The sequence below is a fragment of the Aythya ferina genome (genome assembly GCF_964211825.1).
Source record: "Aythya ferina genome assembly, chromosome: 2".
Classification (NCBI taxonomy): Eukaryota; Metazoa; Chordata; class Aves; order Anseriformes; family Anatidae; genus Aythya; species Aythya ferina.
The window spans coordinates 42554632-42566325 of NC_140297.1; positions in this window are offsets into that span (position 1 = coordinate 42554632).

An 11694-nucleotide genomic window follows, 5' to 3' on the forward strand; every position below is an offset into this window, starting at 1 on the left:
ACCTTTCCATCCAGGTGAACTGTAAAAATGTTGGTAAGTTACCAAAGCAACCCAGTTACCAGATTTGATAACTATATATCCTCATATTTCTAGATTTCAAGGCTGTTTTGATTACCTGGTCTTGAATTCGTTAATGATGAAGACTAAGAGCACTCCTTGTAGGGAATCCTATTTATCCCAAGACCAAAGGAATAGTGCAGCTGTAACTGCATGTAGATGAAGACTTGCCCAACAATGCAAGATGAATGGTGCTATTGTTTGTGCTGATGTTGACTGTTGTGGTATGTGTTCCAGCAGTGAGATCACAGCTGACCTCGCTGAAATGTTAGGCTCTGCTTTCTCTGACTTATGTGCAAGGAAGTCACCTAAACCCAAAGCAAATTGAAGTCAGCTCTGCCCGGTCGGTGTCCAGAACCGTGACGAGCATGGGGAATGTGCATCGCTTCTTCTTTGAGACAGGCAGGATTTCTGCAGCTCTTTGCTAGTCAGCCTAGCTGACTTTCTGGTATAGCGTGGCCTCAAAATGCAAGGCGAAAAGTGGGCCTTGGGCTTCTGATGTCTGAATACAAGTGTTTCTCCTTAATTTCATACAATACATGAAAGGAAGCATCAGGAAGGAAATATACCCTGTAGCATCATTCTCAAGGGAAGGTATACTTCCACAAAATGAAAATAAATGAGTTGGTATTATGATAGTCTAATACTGTGATCTTATGTACAACAGATGCATTTTTCTGCTAAGAGTTTAATCCCTTCAGGCCCATTAAGCAAGGGGAAAAGTTTAGAAGGGATGCTGTTAGGAGAAGACATTAATGCACCTTTAAAAGAAAATGGTTGGAGCATAAATCACAGGAGAAATACAGTACAAAATAGTGAATGAAATATTTATGTTTTCCACTGAAGCTGAGTTTATGCACTTGAGGGAGAAGCCCTGTTGAGATGGGTCTTCCCCTTTGTTCTGTATCTATTTTTCCAATTGCTCAGACACAACTGTTGGTTTCACAATCACTCTAAGGTTGATGTGATTAGAAATCACAGGCCTGCCTGCTCAGCATGGCCAACGATGGTCCAAAAGTTTGTGTTCATTCTAAGCATGGAGTCTGAGTAAAGAAGGTTTCTTCTTAAGTGTTTCAAGCCATGCATTCGTTCTTCAGAATTTAGCGAGGCTGGATCAATTTTGCTGTCTTATTCTACAGAGCAAGTTAACAAGCAATGTAAGACTTGTATGTGTTCATATGAAATCTTATTTGAGAGCTAAATATGCAGCAGGAATAACTTGGCATAGATTCACTGACTTATCTGAGGCCCATGACTCCAACATTTATGCACTGTTATTTTAATTATATTTGTTCAGCATGAAGGAAAAACGCATAATAATAATAAAAAATCTGAAAGCTTCTTGGGGTAGACTTTATAGAGCAGAAGGGGGAGGAAGGTGCCTGCCTTGGACTTTGCACCTTTTGGGACCTGCTCTTTCACTCTGGACTCAGATACTGAGATTGCTTATATGGGAATATTCTCCTTTTAAAAATTATTTATGGTTACTAGAAAAACATCATTCGTTTTCAAATAGCTTCTAAAAGAAGAACAAAATTCAAAAGCAATTTTGTGCCTTGTATTCTGCAAAAGGGTTCTCATGTTTTCTCTACACGGCTCATTTCTTCCTAGAGGGTCTTTTCTGAACACCACTTCCTATCCAGTCTCATTTATACTAGCAACTGTCATTCACAGCTACATACGTCCCTTGCTGCAACTACAGCAGTTGCCTAAATAGAAAAAGTGATTGAAGGAAACTTTTTTTTTTTTTTAATTTTCTCTCTTTCTTTCTCTCTCTCTCTCTCTTTCTCTCTTTCTTTCTCTCTTTCTATCTTTTTTTCTCTTTCCCTTTCCCATTCACTTTCCCATCTTTTTCTTAATTTTACAAGGAGTAACAGTAACACGCTTTGTGCATGTCTATTAAATGTATAACTAAGCTGGACTGGATATTACAGAAGATAGCTTGCACAGAAACTCTTCATATTCTAGGCCTCAGTAATGGTTTGGGAACATGATCAGGGATACACAGAATAACATTTTTATTTGTAGTGTCAAATCAAGAGCATATGCAACAGTGAAAACCATTCTCTGAGAACTGTCAAAGCTCATCTTTCTTTGTTTTGCTGCATTAATGTGTAATTGATATGTAAAGAACGGAAACGTAGTAATTCCCCTTGAAAAGATCTTCTGCTCTCTATTTCAGTAATATTTAATGCTTATAGAACATTTTTTTCCCTCAAAATATTTTAAAGATGTGAACTTATTTAATGTATCCACGTTAGTTTACTTAAACCATCCAGCAGGTCGCCGAGATTGGTACTTCTGTACTACCGCATCTCTTTGAGAGGGAGGAGAGGGCGGGCGGCTTAGGTTGCTTCATTAACTTTTTTGTGGACAGGAAAAAGGGCACAGTTGGATCCCATTTTAGAACTAAGGATTTCCTGATTTTCAATCTTCTGTTTACACAACTGCATTGTGCTCCTCTGACTTGAACTAAGCATTCCCTGACTTAGAGGACTGAGGTGGTGCAGATGTAATCAAGATGTACAAGTTTCTGCATCTCCAGAAGGCACTCCAGTACTTTGTTAGCTGCAACAGGAGGCTTCCTGAAAATCATTTGGTATTGTCCAAATTGATCTTGTAGGCATGGATCCATTGCCTACTTGTTAATTTAGGGCACCATGTTCCCTCCATTATTTTAAATTAAAATGCTGTAAGATACTGAACTTCAGTATTTATTTTACTGTACTGAACTGAAAAGTGCTTTGAGACATTTGCAAATGATGCGTTGTAAGTACAAGGTAGCATTTTTCTTGTTTACTTCTCTGAACTTTTCCTTTCTAATATTAAGGATGCTTTTTCAGGGCGGAACAGAGGGAATTTATTGTGCAACACCTGTTAACAAAAGAGGGACTTGATTAATTTCCCACTCATGGTGCTGAGAATGTTCCCCTTTGTTGTCATTTTCTCAGGGTTATTACTCATTACCCTTATTCACTCTGCTTTGATAGAGGTAAATAGCTTTTAATTCCCCCTGCCCCCAAACCTTCTTAAAGTTTCCTTTGACAGCTTGTTGTAATTATGCCCCTCATTGAAGACACAGTCATTATTCTCTGTTGCCCTGAACAAGATTATTTAAGGCTCATTTTGGATTTACTCGGTGTGTGTGTATGTGAAATGTATTTCCCTAAGAAATAGAAAATACTAATATAAGGGCACTGTGAGACAGTGGTAAATGTGATACTGATCACAGCTTGAATGTAGTTGGAGGTATTTCAGTGAACATGAGCAATGCCCTTGTCATTACACTTAAAAAAAAAAAAAAAAAAAAAAAAAATGAATGCCAAAAGGATACAAGCAAGAAACTACCCAAGCTTGCTGTAAAACTTGTTATTGAGTAATTGTTACATACAGTTTACTGTTGAGCTGTCACTGTTTCCTCAGCTTTAATAAAATAGGAGCCAATTTTTTTTTTTTTTATATATCAGAAGTCTTCTTTTGGAATGTATCCGATGGCATTATGAATGTTATTCATAATGTTATAATATTGCATTGCAACATTATTACATCCTTATTTTCTCCACTTCAGCTCCCCAGACATAACTTACTTGCCAAAATTAACAAGTTTTTGGGAGTGTCGAGATTCTTGCCTTGCTACAAGCCTCATTGTTACTGAGGCATCCCAGTGCCGAGGCATTAACCTAATATCTCAGACGGTTCCTGAGAAGCAAGGGAAGAGGGCACTGCCTCTTAATTTCATGTCCTCTCCTTTCCCTTCAACAAGGGTGCTGCTTGGTAAGGCTCTGTTCCTAATTGCCAAGGTTGTTAATTCTCTGAGAGACTGGACAGCAGGGGTAATTCCAGAAGCACACCTTCGCCCTTACGTGAACTGGAATCAATTTGAGTAACTATTAGGGCTGCCATCCAGGAAAAAACTAGTAGTGTAAGTGATCACATTTGAACTATCGGTTCTTGCAGAAACTTCAATCACAGGTTTTCTAGCATCTAAAGAGATGCTTTTAATTTGGAAATAGCAGCTACTTTTTGCTTATGTGCTTAGTTTTGTCTTCCTGCCTGCTCCCTTTCATGTTAGAAATTGATAATTTTCGTGTCTTCTAACAACTTTTGACGATGTAGTAGTACTCTGATTCATTAAGATATTGGCATTTCTAGTTATTTGAAAGCGGTAACGTGATGCAAGGAATGCTATAGAGATTTAAGGGAAACAATCATTACTTTACAAATGAATAATGAATGCTGGTTCCTCACTAATCATCAAGAGTACCTTCAGCTGCACTTTCATACTATGAAACACTTTGCTTTATGGTAAACATATTCTTGATGGGTGGGTTTTCAAACACAGACACTGTTTTGCTTGTAAACAATCCATGCAGAAATGACTGCATGTGCATGGCTTTTTAACTGGATGTATTAAGTTAAAATACACACACACACACAAAAGATCTTTCTGTAATGAAATAGGTAAGGCATAGCTACTTTGGAAAATTGGTAAAAATGTTTTAATAAAATCTGTGTTAGACATAGATGGTAGATGCAGACAATACATGTAGACTTACAAAATGTATAATTTACTTATTTCTGTTTGCTTTGTGTAAGCAACTAGAGGTCAACAATTGTCTGAAGATATATATTGGAGGAGATCATTCTTGTTGAAAAGGAAGAGGCTGAAGAGGGATTGAGAAACAAAACTGGGAGTATTATGGTGGTCTAACTGTGCCACAGTTTGTGTTTGCTGGCTGGCCCCAGGGTCCATGGCATGTTGCACTTGCTTCAAGCAGTGGTTGTTTACCCGGGATTGCTGGATGTCTGTAGCAGAGGCTGCCAGAGCACCAGCAAAGCAGCAGAGCACTTGCTTGCACCACAAGTGGTGAGGCACCACCCTAATTAGCAAATCTGGCAGACCTGCATTTGCTCTAGGACCACCCTTCCTGTAGAATTTGACTTGTGAACTGCATAGCTGCATGCATTTTGTGTGTCAAGATATGCAACTTCCAGGTGTACATATGAGCCTGTGGTTTACAGTAGGGTCTGTATGAATAATTACAACTGTTGTGCATGCACACAGATTTTTACAGAATGTTCCCAAGCCTGAATTTTGCACAAAAAAGACACAGAGCCAGTGCATATTTCAAAGATATCATCATCTATATGTGTTTCTCCTTGCTTCCTACAGTCTGAAGAATCCCAGACTGAGAACGAAAATAAGAAATAGTGCAAATAATGCAGGCTCTTTTTTTATCATAATGGTCTGCACATGCCAAATTTAAATATGCTCACATGCCACTGAAATTGAGATAGATCCAAATCAATCTCATGCCTTTAGCCTGGCATACACTTTCCCTTCTCCCAAGAGAACATGAAATCCCTCACAGAATTCAAGAGATTGTACCTTAAAAATAATTTCAAGTGATTATATTTATAGGCTGTTTATGAGGCTCATTACTACGTACGTGAGCACATAAATGAAATTAGCCTCACAAGAGGCGTTTATCCAAGGACACACAGGATGTCTGCAGCAGAGCCAGGAACCAGAAGATATCTTCCAAGTTTAGGCCAGTATCTTAACCACAATGCTATTTTTGCTTACTCGAGTCCCACTGTACTCCATTAGCGACCAGAAATCTTCAAGCAGAGAACTCTGCTTTTTCCAAACAAGATCACGTGTGGCCTGTGTGCTTCTCCCCATCATATTAAAACCTCTCATCGAGAGATCTTGCCTGTGTCATCAGTCAAGATCACTATTTCGACATGGCTGTAACAAAGAACAAAGAAAACAGAAGCCAAAAGTCAGATAGTAAAGATCTTAAAAAGAGCATCTCATGCTTCTGCTATAAAGAAATATCCCATTCAGAGAAATCCATTACAAATTTCGTATGGAGGGGATAATCTACTGTGGATGTTAATCCCTTGAAGTGTATTTTAGCTCTCTATTTCATAAAATTATTGCTTCATTCTCTGATAATTTTACAATTCTCTATCATTAATTTTATATATAGAAAGGGATTGATTGAACTGCTTATTGTTAAGGTTTTCCATCCTCTTCCACTGTAAATCCTTCTTTTCAGTTGCTGTAACAGTAGGATTAAGTTTACTGAGTGAGAAGATTGAGATGAGCGCGCAGGTTGGAGGCTCGGAGCAGCACCCAGTGGGACATGGCTCCACAGAGAGCTGACCCCATGTGGGGTCAGGAATGTTCTGTAGGCTCCATGTGAGACCTTTTTGAAAAGGAACTGCATGTTTTAATGCTGTGAAGGAGCCATGGCAGAGATGATTTGCTTGAAGCTCTGAGTTTCATCTGAGTTGGGGACAGTGAGCGTACGATATGGGCTTTGAGAGGGCTGTGCTACGGGATGCACAGTGTTCTGAGAATTGAGGCCCTGTCTCAAAATGTGTACTAAATACTTGTGCTGGCTTTTTTGTTAATTTTCTATGTGCCTCAGTTGCCTACCTGTTAACTAGAAATGAACATAGTTCTGTATCGTGCTAGGTGTTAGGAGGATAAATTTACATGTGTTATAAAGCACGCTGCCACTGTAGTGAAAAACACCTGCTTGAAAGTCTGTGCAAACATTAATAATTCTGTCTTCAGAGCAGAGTTTGAACACCGTACAGTAAATACAGTAAGGTATTAAAGAAGAGGAAATAAAATATGAAATATTTAATCATTCAGTTAGAGATGCCCATCCAACACTGAGAAGGTGAGGGGCCCTGACGTTGGCATTACATGTAATTTTGCAGATTTTACCCTAATGAATAGGCTTGAAGGGGTAGCTAAGGTCTAATAAGCAGCCTCAATTCTGGTACTCCAGAAATTTTAGCTGTTTACTTTGCAACTCTTCTTTTAATGTCTACTTGGTTGTGTTACATAAAGCGACTAAGGTGGAAATTTAGAAGCTCCACCAGGCTAATGCAGAGAAACCCTAGTATCATATTCCAGAAATCCCGGGCTTGGTATGCCATCTCTTCCCCGGCCAAAAGGCACTGGTATTCATGCTGGCAGACATGCAACAACCGCCAGCTCCGGGGAGGAGGCCAGGGCTGGGGACTGAGCCGCGCTGAAGGCGTGCTGGAGCCATGTACTGAGCGGAGGAGCCACAGGCGCTGGGCTCCCAGGGGAGCGTGAGCGAGTGGCAGGGCCTGCAGCTTGCAAAGTCCACTGCTGGAAGCGGTTTTTAATAGCTGGTTCAGGAAATGGCTGCGATATTTAAGGGCCAGTTCTGCTGAACCGGGTCAAACTGCTCCCAGACAGTCCTGTGGGACCCAAGTGCACAGTGGCACGCTGTCATCCACCGTCCTACATGGATCCTGGGTTGTGTGTGCACCAGTCCTCGTACGCATAAAGCTGTCCATCATTTCAGCTCTGAGATGGTCCTTTTCAAACAGCGTATTGGGATTTAGACTCCTTGTTCCCATTCACCTTTACAGAAGCTATACAACTAAGTATCCGTGTGCAGCCTGAGTTTTTTCCTCTTTCTGGTTAGTGCTGTTACAAGGCTATCCCCAGAATTAGGTGCTGCCATGTTTATTTCATGTAGGGAGGCAAACAAATTACTGCATAAAATTGCAGGTGTAAACACTGCAGGTTCATATACTGCTCTTTCTTTGTAATGCTGAAGAGCAAGTGAACGACTTGCTGTGCCAGTGAGAGCATGGGATCTCTGTCACCTTTCTCTTACAGCCAGGAACTTAATAATAGAAAAGACCAATTCAGAGAGGCATGCAGAGAGGGTCTTTCATTTGCCCTGTCATTCTTCACTACTGTTTCCTCCTACTTGATCTCTCACTTTACACCTAAGGCATGTTTCTCTCGCTGTTTGAAGAGTGCTGAGTAGAGATTGGCTCTTATCTAATATTATTTAGTGTTAACTCCCCTTTTCCACTCAGACTGCAATGACTGCTTCAGGGTCATGCGGGTGGAAATGAGAACGTGTGTCACACAGGTAGGCGAGTTGCTGAGCTGGTCCCCCAAAGTGTTTGCTCTTTATTGCAAACAGTTTTTTCTTTTATTGCAAATAGAAATCTCAGCTGCCAAGAGAGCCACCTGCATATAAGCATGCAGGTAGCATACTGACGGTTGCTGCACAGTACACATTAGGATTCCAGTCTGAATGATGCAGATGTTTAGGGACTTGGAGTGGCTTTAAGGTGACCCAGAGTTGTTAGAGTGACAAGGAGTTGGGACAGTTGTACAGGGCATTTAGTGATACTACAATACTTCGGGAGCAGCATCTAAGAACTTGGTAAGAGCTGACATTTGCAGCTAAAATATGTAATGCCTAAAGAAATGCAAAAGCAACCCTTATTAATATTGGCTTTTTCTAGCAGTAAACTTGACATATGATGATAGTCTGTAAGTGCACAATGCCTATTTCCAATTAAAACAATGTGCCTGGTACCACGTCTAAGTGGGGGTCCAACACTGAAGGGGAGCATATACAGCTAAAACAATTGGCACAATGTCAGATGAAAAGGTATCAAGAAAATGGTTGATGCCATGCTCTCGGCCACAACCCTAACTGAAACATTAAATATTTAATTGTGTCTTGAAGCCTAATTATCTTGGGTTCGGCTGTTAGACCAATGGGAGAAGCAAACTGCAGAATCAAGAAGTTTTGACAAAATTGTCATGAACGAAGAAGCTTTAAAGCAGACAAAGCCCAAGAGCCTGTAGCATGGTCCTAACTGTTGAGACAGTAGCTATGAATAGTAAAGAAAGAAAACAACCAACTATATTCCTCTCTATCTCCTGGCTGTTACTCAGTGAAGTAATCACTTGCCTCTTCTCATACACAGTACTAGAAGTTGTTTGAAAGAGATCAAGGAAATATGAAGACTGCAGATGGTGTCTGGAGATTGTTATATATCATTACACAGGCAAAAACAATGTTAAAAAAGCATTAAGGTTGCAAAGTCAAGTGTTCAAAAGGTATAAAATTACAGAGTAATGGTTGTCTACACAGTTGTAATGGGCTCCTCTATGAACACTCATTATCTTTTTATTATTCATTATAATTATCCCATTACTCATTAACCTTAAATATGGGCTCACATGGAATTTTCCCCCATGTTCTTTTAATTTAATTTCTGTGTGGAAAAAGGTTTAGCTTTTTAAAAAGGAACCTGCAAATGCCATCCCATGGCACATTGACAAATGGATTGTCAGCAAGGTTGAAATCTTTCTATTTATCACACAGACATGGAGAGCTTGGCAGCAGTAAGCTTTAATTGTCTCTGTGAAGCACTGCTAGAAAGGGCTGGGACGCTTGGCAGCTGGACGTAGGTGATTGTTGCTGACAACAGAGGAGTGGTCAATGTCATTGGGTCCAGGATGTGGACGGGGAGTGCTGTCTTTTCCTTTCCTTATGCATCTCTCTGCCCCTTCCATTCTCACACATTTTGGCTTCTCTTTTGTCCTGTCCTGCTCACCCAAACCATTTGGCTCTTCTCAGCTACCTGGTGGCCATTACCGCTGCTTTTTCATTCTTAGTTTTACTCCATTCTTAATCTCACCTCCCATTTTGCACAACTATTCCCACCTCCCCATCTGACCCTTCTCTGCTGTAGACTGTGACACTCACCCACCCTGGGCTCCTTTTACAACATCTGTGCCTTGATTTATTGTCCTAGTCCTCCCATATAACCTAGACATGTCCCCCCTTTTTACTCTCCTCTTTACTTTTACTCTTCAGTCTCCTTTTGGGCTCCCTCCTCCACAACTCCTCATCTCAGTGAGTGATGGGTAACCCCCCTGGCACCTCAGCAGGTATCTTTCATGAGAAACAAGAAAAAGACAAATGGTTTGACTGAAATTTCTCAACATGAATTCAAAGCGAGGAAGTGATCTACAAGATGGAAATACTCAACAGAAATGGTAGATATCTGACAAACCAGTAGTTAACTCAAATGGGAAATGTCAAATAACCATAGTGACAGAATGCTACCAGCCCTTCTGGTGAAACATTCAAGTAAGATGACTAGCACAAATATATATCTATTGCTAAAACTCCAAAATTATATATATACATATATATATATATTTATCTACAATGTCTTCACAGTACAAAAATGTCTACCTTTGCTTTGTGGGAATGTACCAAATGGCCCAACCACAAATTATCTGCAAGCAGAATTCGTGTCAGTATTTCAGCTGGAAAACTATACCAGAAGATTAATATTTCACTCCCACATGCTCATAGTGTTTTCCCCTCACCATTCTTACCCCGCTGTATGTGAGGTGAGAAATCTTTGGCAATGACTGTTTTTATGTTTTTAAGCTGATATATTTTGCTGCCGTGGGATCCTGAAGAGACAAGTGTGTTGTTGTCAGGGGTGGGCAACTTGCACTTGTTAGGAGAAGGGAAGATGTGTATATTCATACCCAGCAGAAACTTCTGTAAATCCCTTTTTTGAAAGTCAGTCAGTAAGAGCTGGGATTGATTGATCTTCAGTTTATCAGACCTAATTCTTCCACACTTAATGAACTTAATATCCTCTCATTTCACTATGTTTTCAATTCCCTAACTCTGTCCCCAGCCCTGCTGGGGCACCTTGGCTGACATGAATTTAGATGTTTGTGACATACAGTGCTTTCTCCTCCAACCTGGCAGGATGGATTTCCAAGTTAAAAAGAATAGCTCAGTGATTTCTCCCCCCACAAGAACATCTTGGTTCTATATTCAAAGAACTGAGATGTAAGTGGGAGAAATATCAGTGGAACCTAAAACATCCGTGACTGAGGAATCAGGGCAACAAAAAAGGAAAGGAGAAAAGGTTAAGAAAAGGAAAGTACTTGTGCTGGCAAGATAGGGGTTAGGTGGGGACAGAAATGAAGAGGAGACAAAACGGATGAAGGATTACAGAGTAAAAGTGATTTGGGAATAGGATGTTGGCAGAGGTGAATAGGGTAGAACAATAGGGAAGAGCGTTTGCTGAATGTGAATAGAAATCATTATAAAGTTTCCACCATCTCCTAATAAAAATACAGTAGCCTTGAGTCCCTGTGCTTTATTAAAAACTCCAGCTGGAATATATAAAAGAGGGCAGGCAAATTATTCTCAAAACAGATAACTGTAGGAGAATGTAGAGATTTGATGAGATTTTTTTGAAGGCAAAAGATATTCGATGAACAAGACTGAAGAAAAGATGCGCTGGGAAGAGGAGGAAGGCAAAGAAATAAATGGCGGAGGAAAGAAAAAGGGAAGAGTTGCGCTATAATTAGCATTTGTCTGTCTGCAGGAAATATATGATCTCTTACCCAAAGAATTTTTCTGGTACGGGAAAATGGCAGCCCTAACTCTGTTTTTGTTAGATGTCAGGTATCACCCTCACTTTTGTTCTGGAAAGTTGACAAGTATAGGATTGGGAGGTTAAACATTTATAGAGTGTGCTCTGTTTAGAATGGGCTTGGTGCTGTTTAATGGACAATGAGTTATACTGCAGCTGACAAAATACAGATTTCCTAAACCAAATATATTCCATTCAATACATTTTCTTTGGTTATGATGGACAGTAATCTGGCGTGACATAAAGTTTGATTTTGCACGGCAGGTTGCATTGGTTCTGTGGTAAATGGAAGCTGTCTATTACAAAAAATGCCATTATTCCTACAGAAGAGTGAACTGATTTGAAAAACAGAGA